At 35.5% G+C, this 12988-nt stretch overlaps 1 non-coding gene across 1 annotated transcript; it reads left to right on the top strand.

Annotated features, from left to right (window-relative positions):
• The first annotated feature begins 514 nt into the window (after positions 1-514).
• On the top strand, positions 515-622 carry LOC130964780 (small nucleolar RNA R71). The gene has a single exon (XR_009080854.1). It is a non-coding gene; the product is annotated as a small nucleolar RNA R71 (small nucleolar RNA).
• Positions 623-12988: the final 12366 nt, after the last annotated feature.

The raw sequence follows: 12988 nt of genomic DNA, 5'->3' as shown, positions 1-12988 counted from the left end.
TGCCATTGTTAAACCTGTTTCTTCCACCATTATTATTGAAACCTTGTTGAAGTCTCTCTTGATTCTTCCATGAGAGATTTGGGTGATTTCTCCATGAAGAATTATAGGTGTTACCATAGGGTTCTCCTAGGTAATTCACCTCTTCCATTGAAGGGTTCTCAGGATCATAAGCTTCTTCCTCAGATGAAGCCTCCTTAGTACTGCTTGGTGCATTTTGCATTCCAGACAGACTTTGAGAAATCAAATTGACTTGTTGAGTCAATATTTTATTCTGAGCCAAAATGGCGTTCAGAGTGTCAATCTCAAGAACTCCTTTCTTCTGACTAGTCCCATTGTTCACAGGATTCCTTTCAGAAGTGTACATGAATTGGTTATTTGCAACCATCTCAATTAGCTCTTGAGCCTCTGTAGGCGTCTTCTTCAGATGAAGAGATCCTCCAGCAGAGCTATCCAAAGACATCTTGGATAGTTCAGAGAGACCATCATAGAAAATACCTATGATGCTCCATTCAGAAAGCATGTCAGAAGGACATTTTCTGATTAATTGTTTGTATCTTTCCCAAGCTTCATAGAGGGATTCTCCATCCTTCTGTCTGAAGGTTTGGACTTCCACTCTAAGCTTACTCCATCTTTGTGGTGGAAAGAACTTTGCCAAGAAGGCATTGACTAGCTTTTCCCAAGAGTCCAGGCTTTCTTTAGGTTGAGAGTCCAACCATATTCTAGCTCTGTCTCTTACAGCAAAAGGGAATAGCATCAGTCTGTAGACCTCAGGGTCAACCCCATTAGTCTTGACTGTGTCACAGATTTGCAAGAACTCAGCTAAAAACTGATGAGGATCTTCCATTGGAAGTCCATTGAACTTGCAATTCTGTTGCATTAGAGAAACTAACTGAGGCTTAAGCTCAAAGTTGTTTGCTCCAATGGCAGGGATAGAGATGCTTCTCCCATAAAAATCAGGAGTAGGTGCAGTAAAGTCACCTAGCACCTTCCTTGCATTGTTTGCATTATTGTTGTTTTCGGCTGCCATGTCTTCTTCTTCTTTGAAGAATTCGGTCAGGTCCTCTAAAGAGAGTTGTGCTTTGGCTTCTCTTAGCTTTCTCTTCAAGGTCCTTTTGGGTTCAGGGTCAGCTTCAACAAGAATGCCTTTGTCTCTGCTCCTGCTCATATGAAAGAGAAGAGAACAAGAAAATGTGGAATCCTCTATGTCACAGTATAGAGATTCCTTGAGGTGTCAGAGGAAAAGAGAAATAGTAAGAAGAAGGAGAAGAAGAATTCGAACTTTACTTAGATAAGGTTCGAATTGTGCATTGAGAAGGAGTGGTACTCCATAAATAGAAGGATGTGAGAAGGAGGGAAGTAATTTTTCGAAAATTAATTAGAATATTTTGAAAACATTTTTGAAAAACACTAATTGATTTTCGAAAATAAAAGTGGAAAAGAAATCAAGTGATTTTTGAAAAAGGATTTGAAATTAGAAGTTAGAAAGATTTGATTGAAAACTATTTTGAAAAAGATGTGGTTAAGAAGATATGATTGGTTTTAAAAACATTTGATTGAAAAGATATGATTTGAAAACAATTTTAAAAGATATGATTTGAAAACAATTTGAAAAGATTTGATTTTAAAAATTGATGACTTGCCTAACAAGAAAAGATATGATTCAAACATAAAACCTTCCTCAACAGAAAGGGCAAAAAATGTTCAATCAAATCATTAATTGTTAGTAAGTATCTTTGAAAAAGGAAAGAAATTAATTTTGAAAACATTTGATTGAAAAGATATGATTTGAAAAAGATTTGATTTTGAAAAACTTAAAAAAATTGATTTGAAAATGAAATCTTCTCCCTAGCACCATCCTGGCGTTAAACGCCCAGAATGGTATCCATTCTGGCGTTTAACGCCCAAAATGCACCCTTTTTGGGCGTTAAACGCCCAACCAGGTACCCTGGCTGGCGTTTAAACGCCAGTCTGCCTTCTTCACTGGGCATTTTCGAATGCCCAGCTTTTTCTGTATAATTCCTCTGCAGTATGTTCTGAATCTTCAATTCTTTGTATTATTGACTTGAAAAGACACCAATTAAAAATATTTTTGGATTTTTAATAATCAAAATGCAACAAGAATCAAATAACAATGCATGCAAGACACCAAACTTAGCAGTTTGTATACTACTGACACTATATGAGACATATAAACACTCAAGTCAAAAGAATTCAAAGATCAGAGTAAGAAATCATCAAGAATTACTTGAAGATCTTTAAGACACATGAATGAATGCAATTGACACCAAACTTAAGATGAGACACTAGACTTAAGCAAGAAATATTTTTGGTTTTTATGATTTTTGTGAATTTTTTTTTTTTTATGTTTTTTCGAAAATTAAGTGAAAACATCAAAATTCTTAATGAGAATTCCAGGAATCAGTGCAATGCTAGTCTAAGACTCCGGTCCAGGAATTAGACATGGCTTCACAGCCAGCCAAGCTTTCAAAGAAAGCTTCGGTCCAAAACACTAGACATGGCCAAAGGCCAGCCAAGCCTTAGCAGATCATTGCTCCAAAAGCAAGATTGATGAAAATTCAACAAGCTTCTGTGATGATAAGTTGAAACCTCGGTCCAATGAGATTAGACATGGCTTCTCAGCCAGCCAGATTTCAACAAATCATCATGAAACTCTAGAATTCATCTTCAAGAATTTCGAAAAAAAATAAATACCTAATCTAAGCAACAAGATGAACCGTCAGTTGTCCATACACAAAACAATCCCCGGCAACGGCGCCAAAAACTTGGTGCACGAAATTGTGATCAATACTTTTCAAAACATAAACAATCCCTAGTAATGGCTCCAAAGACTTGGTGCTCACTACCATGGCATAAACACAACTTCGCACAACTAACCAGCAAGTGCACTGGGTCGTCCAAGTAATAAACCTTACGCGAGTAAGGGTCGATCCCACGGAGATTGGTGGTATGAAGCAAGCTATGGTCACCTTGTAAATCTCAGTCAGGCAGACTCAAATGTATAATGGTGATGAACGAAAATAACATAAAAGATAAAGATAGAGATACTTATGTATATCATTGGGGAGAGCTTCAGATAAGCGAATGAAGATGCCTTCCCTTCCGTCTCTCTGCTTTCCTAATGTCTTCTTCCAATCCTTCTTACTCCTTTCCATGGCAAGCTCGTGTAGGGTTTCACCGTTGTCAGTGGCTACCTCCCATCCTCGCAGTGAAAGCTAATGCACGCACTCTGTCACAGTACTGCCAATCACCGGTTTGGTTCCCTCCCCTACCGGAATAGAATCCCTCTTTTGTGTCTGTCACTAACGCCCAGTAGGTTACAGGTTTGAAGCACGTCACAGTCATTCAATCATTGAATCCTACTCAGAATACCACAGACAAGGTTTAGACCTTCCGGATTCTCTTGAATGCCGCCATCAGGTCCTGCCTATACCACGAAGATTCCGATTAAAGAATCCAAGAGATATTCACTAAGCCTCAAATGCTTGTAGAACAAGAATGGTTGTCAGTCACCTTGTTCATGGGTGAGAATGATGATGAGTGTCACGGATCATCACATTCATCAAGTTGAAGAACAAGTGATATCTTGGTAAAAGAACAAGCGGAATTGAATGGAAGAACAATAGTAATTGCATTAATACTCGAGGTACAGCAGAGCTCCACACCTTAATCTATGGTGTGTAGAAACTCCACCGTTGAAAATACATAAGAACAAGGTCTAGGCATGGCCGAATGGCCAGCCTCCCAAAATGAGTTCAATCATCAAAACATGATCAAAAGACTCTCTATCGATCCGAAGATCTCCAATACAATAGTAAAAGGTCCTACTTATAGAAAACTAGTAGCCTAAGGTGTACAAAGATGAGTAAATGACATAAAAATCCACTTTCCGGGCCCACTTGGTGTGTGCTTGGGCTGAGCAATGAAGCATTTTCGTGTAGAGACTTCTCTTGGAGTTAAACGCCAGCTTTTATGCCAGTTTGGGCGTTTAACTCCCAATTAGGTGCCAGTTCCGGCGTTTAACGCTGGAATTTCTGTAGGTGACTTTGAACGCTGGTTTGGGCCATCAAATCTTGGGCAAAGTATGGACTATCATATATTGCTGGAAAGCCCAGGATGTCTACTTTCCAACGCCGTTGAGAGCGCGCCAATTGGGCTTCTGTAGCTCCAGAAAATCCACTTCGAGTGCAGGGAGGTCAGAATCCAACAGCATCTGCAGTCCTTTTCAGTCTCTGAATCAGATTTTTGCTCAGGTCCCTCAATTTCAGCCAGAAAATACCTGAAATCACAGAAAAACACACAAACTCATAGTAAAGTCCAGAAAAGTGAATTTTAACTAAAAACTAATAAAAATATACTAAGAACTAACTAAATCATACTAAAAACATACTAAAAACAATGCCAAAAAGCGTACAAATTATCCGCTCATCACTGGGCGAAAGTGACAGACGCAAAAGAATCAATGGATTCTATTCCAACCTGATTGAGAACCGACAGATGATTAGCCGTGCCGTGGCAGGGTGCGTTGAACATTTTCACTGAGAGGACGGGACTGTAGCCACTGACAACGGTGATGCCCAACATACAGCTTGCCATGGAAAGGAGTAAGAAGGATTGGATGAAGACAGTAGGAAAGCAGAGAGACGGAAGGGACAAAGCATCTCCATACGCTTATCTGAAATTCTCACCAATGAATTGCATAAGTATCTCTATCTTTTTCTTTATGTTTCTATTCACATATCACCCATAACAATTTAAATCTGCCTGACTGAGATTTACAAGGTGACTATAGCTTGCTTCATACCAACAATCTCCGTGGGATCGACCCTTACTCGCGTAAGGTTTATTACTTGGATGACTCAGTGCACTTGCTGGTTAGTTGTGAGAAGTTGTGATACCATGGTATTGAGCACCAAGTTTTTGGAGCCATTACTAGGGATTAATTGAGTTGTGAAAAGAAGAGATCACAATTTCGTGCACCAGCTGGCCATTCGGCCATGCCTGAACCTTTCCCTTATGTATTTTCAACGGTGGAGTTTCTGCACACCATAGATTAAGGGTGTGGAGCTCTGCTGTACCTCAAGTTTCAATACAATTACCATTACTTTCTATTCAATTCTCTTTTATTCTTATTCCAAGATATACATTGCACTTCAACTTGATGAATGTAATGATCCGTGACACTCATCATCATTCTCACCGATGAACGCGCGTGACTGACAACCACTTCCGTTCTACTTTAGGCCGGGCGCATATCTCTTAGATTCCCCAACAGAATCTTTGTGGTATAAGCTAGATAGATGGCGGCATTCATGGAGATCCGGAAAGTCTAACCTTGTCTGTGGTATTCCGAGTAGGATCCCGGGAATCCGAAAAGTCTAACCTTGTCTGTGGTATTCCGAGTAGGATTCCGGTATTGAATGACTGTGACGAGCTTCAAACTCCTGAAGGCTGGGCGTGATGACAAACGCAAAAGAATCAAGGGATTCTACTCCAACCTGATTGAGAACCGACAGATGATTAGCCGTGCTGTGACAGAGCATTTGGACCATTTTCATTGAGAGGATGGGATGTAGCTATCAACAAGGGTGATGCCTCCAGACGATTAGCCGTGCAGTGACAGCGCATAGGACCATTTTCCCGAGAGGATTAAAAGTAGCCATTGATGATGGTGATGCCCTACATACAGCTTGCCATGGAAAGGAGTAAGAAGGATTGGATGAAAGCAATAAGAAAGTAGAGATTCGAAAGGATTCTAGCATCTCCACACGCCTATCTGAAATTCCCACTATTGATTTACATAAGTATTTCTATCCCTTTTTATTTTCTATTTATTATTAATTTTCGAAACCCATAACCATTTAATCTTCCTAACTGAGATTTACAAGGTGAGCATAGTTTGCTTCATACCAACAATCTCTGTGGGATCGACCCTTACTCACGTAAGGTATTACTTGGATGACCCAGTGCACTTGCTGGTTAGTTGAATGGAGTTGTGATCATAAATTCCAATAGAGCCAATATTTAAATTTCATACAAGTACAAAGAGACCAACTTTTTGGTGATCACAATTTCGTCCACCAAGTTTTTGGCGCCGTTGCCGGGGATTGTTCGAGTTTGGACAACTGACGGTTCATCTTGTTGCTCAGATTAGGTAATTTTCTTTTCAAAATTTTTCTTTTCTTTTTCTTTTTTCCAAAAATATTTTCGAAAAAAAATTAATAAAAATCCAAAAAATCATAAAATCATAAAAATAAAAAATATTTTGTGTTTCTTGTTTGAGTCTTGAGTCAACTTTTAAGTTTGGTGTCAATTGCATGCTTTTTAAAATTTTTTCTTGCATTTTTCGAAAATTCCATGCATTCATAGTGTTCTTCATGATCTTCAAGATGTTCTTGACAAGTCTTCTTGTTTGATCTTGATGCTTTCTTGTTTTGTGTTGTTTGTTGTTTTTCATATGCATTTTTTGTTTGTTAATGTCCATGCATTAAAGATTTCTAAGTTTGGTGTCTTGCATGTTTTCTTTGCATCAAAAATTTTTTCAAAATTATGTTCTTGATGTTCATCATGATTTTCAAAGTGTTCTTGGTGTTCATCTTGACATTCATAGTGTTCTTGCATGCATTTTGTGTTTTGATCCAAAATTTTCATGTTTTGGGTCATGTTTGTGTTTTTCTCTCTCATAATTAAAAATTCAAAAATAAAAAATATATATTTTCCTTTTTTCTCTCCAAATTTTCGAAATTTTGGGTTGACTTGGTCAAAAATTTTCAAAATTAGTTGTTTCTTACAAGTCAAGTCAAATTTTCAATTTTAAAAATCTTATCTTTTCAAAATCTTTTTCAAAAATTATATCCTTTTCATTTTTTTTTCTATTTTTCAAAAATTTCAAAAATATTTTTCAAAAAATATTTTCAAAATCTTTTTCTTACCTTTATATCAAATTTTCGAAAATTAGCTAACAATTAATGTGATTGATTCAAAAATTTGAAGTTTGTTACTTGCTTGTTAAGAAATGTTCAATCTTTAAGTTCTAGAATCTTATCTTTTAGTTTCTTGTTAGTAATTAATTTTAATTTAAAAATTAAATCTTTTTCAAACATATCTTATCTTATCTTTTATATCTTATTTTTTTCAAAATTTTATCTTTTTCAAAATTTGATTTTAAAAGTGAATGAATCAAAAGAGCATTAATTGAGAATAGGAGAAGTAGATCTACAACTTGAATCAAAGTAAAAGTGAATTAGCAATTGATCTCACCAAAGAAATCCAAGAGAAATTGAGATGAAGAGAGCAAAATCCTAGATAGAAGTTGGGGTTTCTCTCTCTACAAAATGTAACTAACTAAGAGAAAAATCTAGAAAATGTGTCTAATGTGTGAATGATGTAGATCCTTTCAATCCTTGGTCTTCTTATGCCTTTTCCCGCCAGAACTCTCCCCCAAACAGGGTCTGTAACTGCCTGAAATCGCTGGTCACGTTTTCTCTTTAAAAATCACGTGCGTCCATCGACGCGTATGCGCACAGCACACGTACGCGTCCCTGGGGCTTTTGTGATCCACGCGCTAAAGTAAAGCACGCATGTGCGTCCCTGGAGTTCTGGCTCAGCCATATGAATGCGCTGGCTCCTAGCTTCGGCTTCTTTGTTCTGGTCTCAATGGTGCGCATCCACGCGTACGCACAAGGCACGCGTGCGCGTCGCTGCTCGAAACTGCAAAGCTCCAATTTCCATGCTTCTTCCCTTTTGCATGCTTCCCTCCTCTCTTCTAAGCCATCCTTGCCCTATAACTTCTGAAATCACTTAACACACGGATCACGGCATCAAATAGTGATAGAGGAGGATTGAAATATATCTAATTTAATGTAAAAGAAGTATGTTTTCATCCATGAAGCAAAATCAGGAAAGGAACACAAAATCATGCATTTTCATAGGAATAAGTGTGAAAGACCATTGATAAATCCTCAAAATCTATACAAGATAAATCCTAAAAATGGGGTTTATCACTATGGTGTTGGAGGAACGGAGGAAATGTGGGATTTGTTTGGTGTTAAGGTTAGGACCAGAGTAGGCAAGTTTAGAACTACCCTGCTCGCGTACGCATGAATCACAACTCGAAAGGGTTGGTCGCGTCGTGACCAGCTGGACACGTACGCAAATACCGGGTCATGCGTAGGCATGGGTCACGCGTACGCGTGAGCGTACATTTTTCCAGAAATTTACTAAGTTTGATAAAGCTACAGAATTCCATTTTAAAACCCTAAACTTTCGACACGCATCACTTTTTTGTTTTAAAATATTTTTCATTCGTTCTTCGAACGGCGTAATCTTCACGGACCCAATTTTCATGAGATAAATTTGAAACCATTTGGGGGTCTGAAAGTCATGTTATGCTTCGCCGAATTTCGGCAAAAAATCAATTTTACACAGAAAGCTCCAAACCTCAATTTTCATTAAACCAAACTCAAATCACACTTCCATTACATATATTTAGCATATCCACATACCATTTATTTTACCAAAGTCATCCACAACTTGCTTCAATCAATTATACATCAATATATTCCTAATATCATACCTATTTCTCATGACTTTAGTCACAACATACACCAGAAACTCATATTCATTCCTTTTCCTACTTTACAAGCACCAATAAGTCATCATTCAACAGCCCAACTCCAACATCAACAATTAAGCAAAAACTCATCATTTATCATTAAGTACTAATCAATTTACATGTTCATACATTCATTCCTATCTTAAAGTCAACTAGCCTAAGTCTTCACAGAACATTATATATTATGTACGTGAAACCTAAACCATACATTGGCCGATTTCCACATATTTTCCGAGACACCACCAAGGCACTAAATACAACTCTCAAGGTTCAAAATCTCCAAGGCAAGATCTCCCAAACTCCAACAGGCCTCCAATGTACTCAAGCAATCTCCAACATACACATTTACAAGCCTAATACACACATATCACACATACACACCAAAATTCAATACCCAACATAATCAAAACAATGAATGGCTAGGGTTCTAGGATTCTTACCTTACCTGAACGCCAAATAAGCGAGAGTGAATGTTTTCTATAACATCAAAGAACCAAAATCTCAACATCACTCTAATAAATTTTGAAAATTGGGAGAAAGAGAGGCTGAGAATCAAACTGAAGGTTCCTTACCAAATTAATCACTGGGCTTTGCAGAGCTCAACGCCACAGACGTGTGGCCGTAAACGGTGCGGCAATCGGAGTTCGGAGCGAAAAGTTACGTGAGATTGAAGTGGAACTGAAGGTTTGGAACTTCACCCTCGTTCTTCTCCCTTTCCTTCAGCCCCAACGTGAAAATGAAATGTTTTTGGGGAAGGAAACTGAATCTCTTGCTTTTTATGTGTTGGGCTTTGGGCTCGGTTTGGACTCCTTTTAATCGGTTCGATCCGTTCAGCCCAATTTTAGGCTAAATTTTTTGAAATTAGTGTCAAAATTCTTATTTACTTAGCTTTATCTTATTTTAACATAAAATTCACATTTCTAATTTTTTTTTTAATTAATTTATTGATTAATTATTTATTAATTTTTCAAGATTTACATATTTTATCGTACTGCAAAATAAATTAAATATCAAAGAATTAGCATCCACAAAGCTATTAAAAAGAATTGTCTTTGACTTGTACAATGGTATACTTATAAAATTAACTTAAAATACAAATTACAAATATTTATAAGAATTTAATTTTGATGCACTGAGAGTGTAAAGTAGTTTTACACGTACATTCAATTACGTAATGACACATCAGTTAAAATAACTACCTTTCACATTGACTATGTGGATGGTCATCCAAAAGAACGGATGTGATTGCACAAACTGAGTAAAACGCTTTTCACTACCAGTGCCTCAAAGTTAAACTTTATTTATAAACTGAATTTAGCATACATGAAAAAAATTAGTAAAAGAATCAACTAATCTTATCATCTATTAGAACTATTTCTATATAAGTTGTCTTACTCTTGTCAAACTTGGATGGGACTTTCTATAGCCTTATAATTCTTGTCTTTATTTTCCATACTTTCTCTTCGTATAATCTACTATAAGTGATACTATTGATAGGATCATAGACAGTAGACAGTAGCCATTAGGTGTGAAAAAAATAGAATAAGAACTATGTCGAAATTATAAATTTTCTAAATGATAAACATGTGAGAAAATTCACTATTGCTTATTATATATACTAATAATATATCAACATTTTTAAAAATATATCAATAATACTAATAGTTGAAAGATAATTGTACTTGTACTATAGTTATAATAAATTTAGTTATTATTCTAAATAAATAAAATAAATAACATATTCCAAAACTAAAGAAAAAAGGATTAGCGGTAATTACATTTGGAATGTTTCCATGTTTTTTTATTCATTTTTATTTGTCATTTTTTTACCGCAATGTTAGATCATAAAAAATCTAAATTTGAAATATAATAATGAATGTCTTGTGATAGAAAAATAATAAGATATATATATATATATATATATATATATATATATATATATATATATTATTGTAGTAAAATATCACACTATGAGCAATTATATTTTTGAAGTAAATTTATTTATACACTATATCTATTATATTATTTTATGTAAAATTAAAATCTGCTCTCATAATTAAGCATCATATATATTTGCTTCCAACATTGCCCAAAATTATATTGGAATTATGTGACAATCTTAACACAGTAAACGAAGTATAATATATATATATATATATATATATATATATATATATATATATATGTGTGTGTATATATATATTGCTTTTGATATTGTCCAAAATTGAATTGAGATCATGTTCACAATCTTAATACCGTGTAACTAGAGTATAATTAATACCTAAAATTTTAATAATTAAATGCCTAAAATAAGTTAATTAAATAACAATAATTAATGCCTAAAATATTGAAACGAAATTTTTATTAAATGTGAGAAATAAAAGTAAAAATAAAAATTGATAAATATTAATAAATGTCATTATTATATCCAAAAAGAATACTTTTATTTAGGAGGGAAACAGAGCTCATAAAAAATTAGTACTTCACTTTTATTAATCGGAAAAAAACTCAATTTTGTTGTAGAATAAATAAATAAAGAAGACTATAGTATTAATATTCACTATAATTACTATCTCAATATAATAAGAATGATTAATATATTTACTAATATTATTATTGTAACTTAAGACTACAGGAAGAGAAAGAACTTATATTATGATGTAAGGAGAGAGAGAGAGAGAAATATTTTTTTGTTTTATTGCTTGTGTCTTTTACTCAGAGGCAAAAGCCTCTATTTATAAGCGTATAGGAAAGTAGTTTTTCAAACTACATTAAATGAGATTCTCCTTGAAACCCTGAGACTTGTGGGAAAATGGGCATCCACCAAGGCTATCTTATCACAACACTCCCCCTTGGATGACCATTTAGGATTATTGCCTCGTTAAAACCTTACTAAAGAAAAACCTAGTGGGAAAAAACTTTAGTGAAGGAAAAAGAGTACAATATCCTTCGTGATAGAGATTGCCTCATTAAAAACCTTGTCAAGAAAAACCCAATGGGAAAAAAAACTTGACCAAGGGAAAAAGAGTACAGTCTCCCCCTCTTGCCGACATCATTTAATGTTTCAAAATCGGCGCATCCCAATCTCATGTACCAATCTTTCAAAGGAAGATTTTGGGAGTGACTTTGTGAAAATTTTGCCAGATTATCACTTGAGCGGATATGTTGAATATCAATTGTCCCTTGATTTTGAAGATCGTGAGTGAAGAAGAATTTGGGAAAAATATGCTTTATTTTATCACCTTTGATGTATCTGCCTTTAAGCTGAGCAATGTATGCTGTATTATCTTCAAACAAGACAGTTGGAGCTATCTTATGATCAATCAGTCCACATGATGACAGGATATATTGGATCAAACTCCTCAGCCAAAAACACTCGCGACTTGCTTCATGAATTGCTAGTATTTTGGCATGATTAGAGGATGTTGCAGCAATCGTCTGTTTCGTGGACCTCCATGATATAGCTGTTCCACCATATGTGAACAAGTATCCTGTTTGAGATCTCCCTTTATATGGATCAGAAAAGTATCCGGCATCTGCATAGCCAACTAGTTGTGACTTGGATCCATAGGGATAAAACAATCCCATATCAACCGTTCCATGAAGATATCGAAAGATTTTCTTGATTCCACTCCAATGTCTTCTGGTTGGAGAGGAACTATACCTTGCTAGTAAATTCACAGCAAATGATATATCGGGTCTTGTATTATTAGCAAGATACATTAGCGCTCCAATGGCACTAAGATATGGTACTTCAGGACCAAGGATATCTTCATTTCCTTCTTTAGGACGGAATTGATCCTTCTCCACATCCAAAGATCTTACGATCATTGGGGTACTCAAGAGATGTGACTTATCCATATAAAATCTCTTCAAGATCTTCTCTGTGTATGTTGTTTGATGAATAAATATCCCATTTTTTATATGCTCGATCTGCAGGCCAAGACAAAATTTAGTTCTTCCAAGATCTTTCATTTTAAACTCTTCTTTTAGAGTTTTTATAATTGTTGGAATCTCTTCAGGAGTCCCAATGATATTTAAATCATCAACGTACACAGCAATTATAATGAACGCAGATGTAGTTTTCTTTATGAAAACACATGGGCAGATACCATCATTCTTGAATCCATTTTTGGCCAGATACTCAGTAAGACGATTATACCACATTCGTCCAGATTGCTTCAGACCATATAAAGATCTTTGTAATTTGACTGAGTATAACCCTTGCGAATATTCATTGGATGGTTTAGATATATTTAGTCCTTCAGGGACTTTCATATAGATATCCCGATCTAATGAGCCGTATAAATAGGTTGTTACCACATCCATTAAATGCATATGCAGTTTATAATATGC

Source organism: Arachis stenosperma, chromosome 2 (genome assembly GCF_014773155.1).
Source record: "Arachis stenosperma cultivar V10309 chromosome 2, arast.V10309.gnm1.PFL2, whole genome shotgun sequence".
NCBI classification, from domain to species: Eukaryota; Viridiplantae; Streptophyta; class Magnoliopsida; order Fabales; family Fabaceae; genus Arachis; species Arachis stenosperma.
The sequence above is the reverse complement of the archived record's forward strand: the minus strand, read 5'-3'. Positions and strand labels throughout refer to the sequence as shown.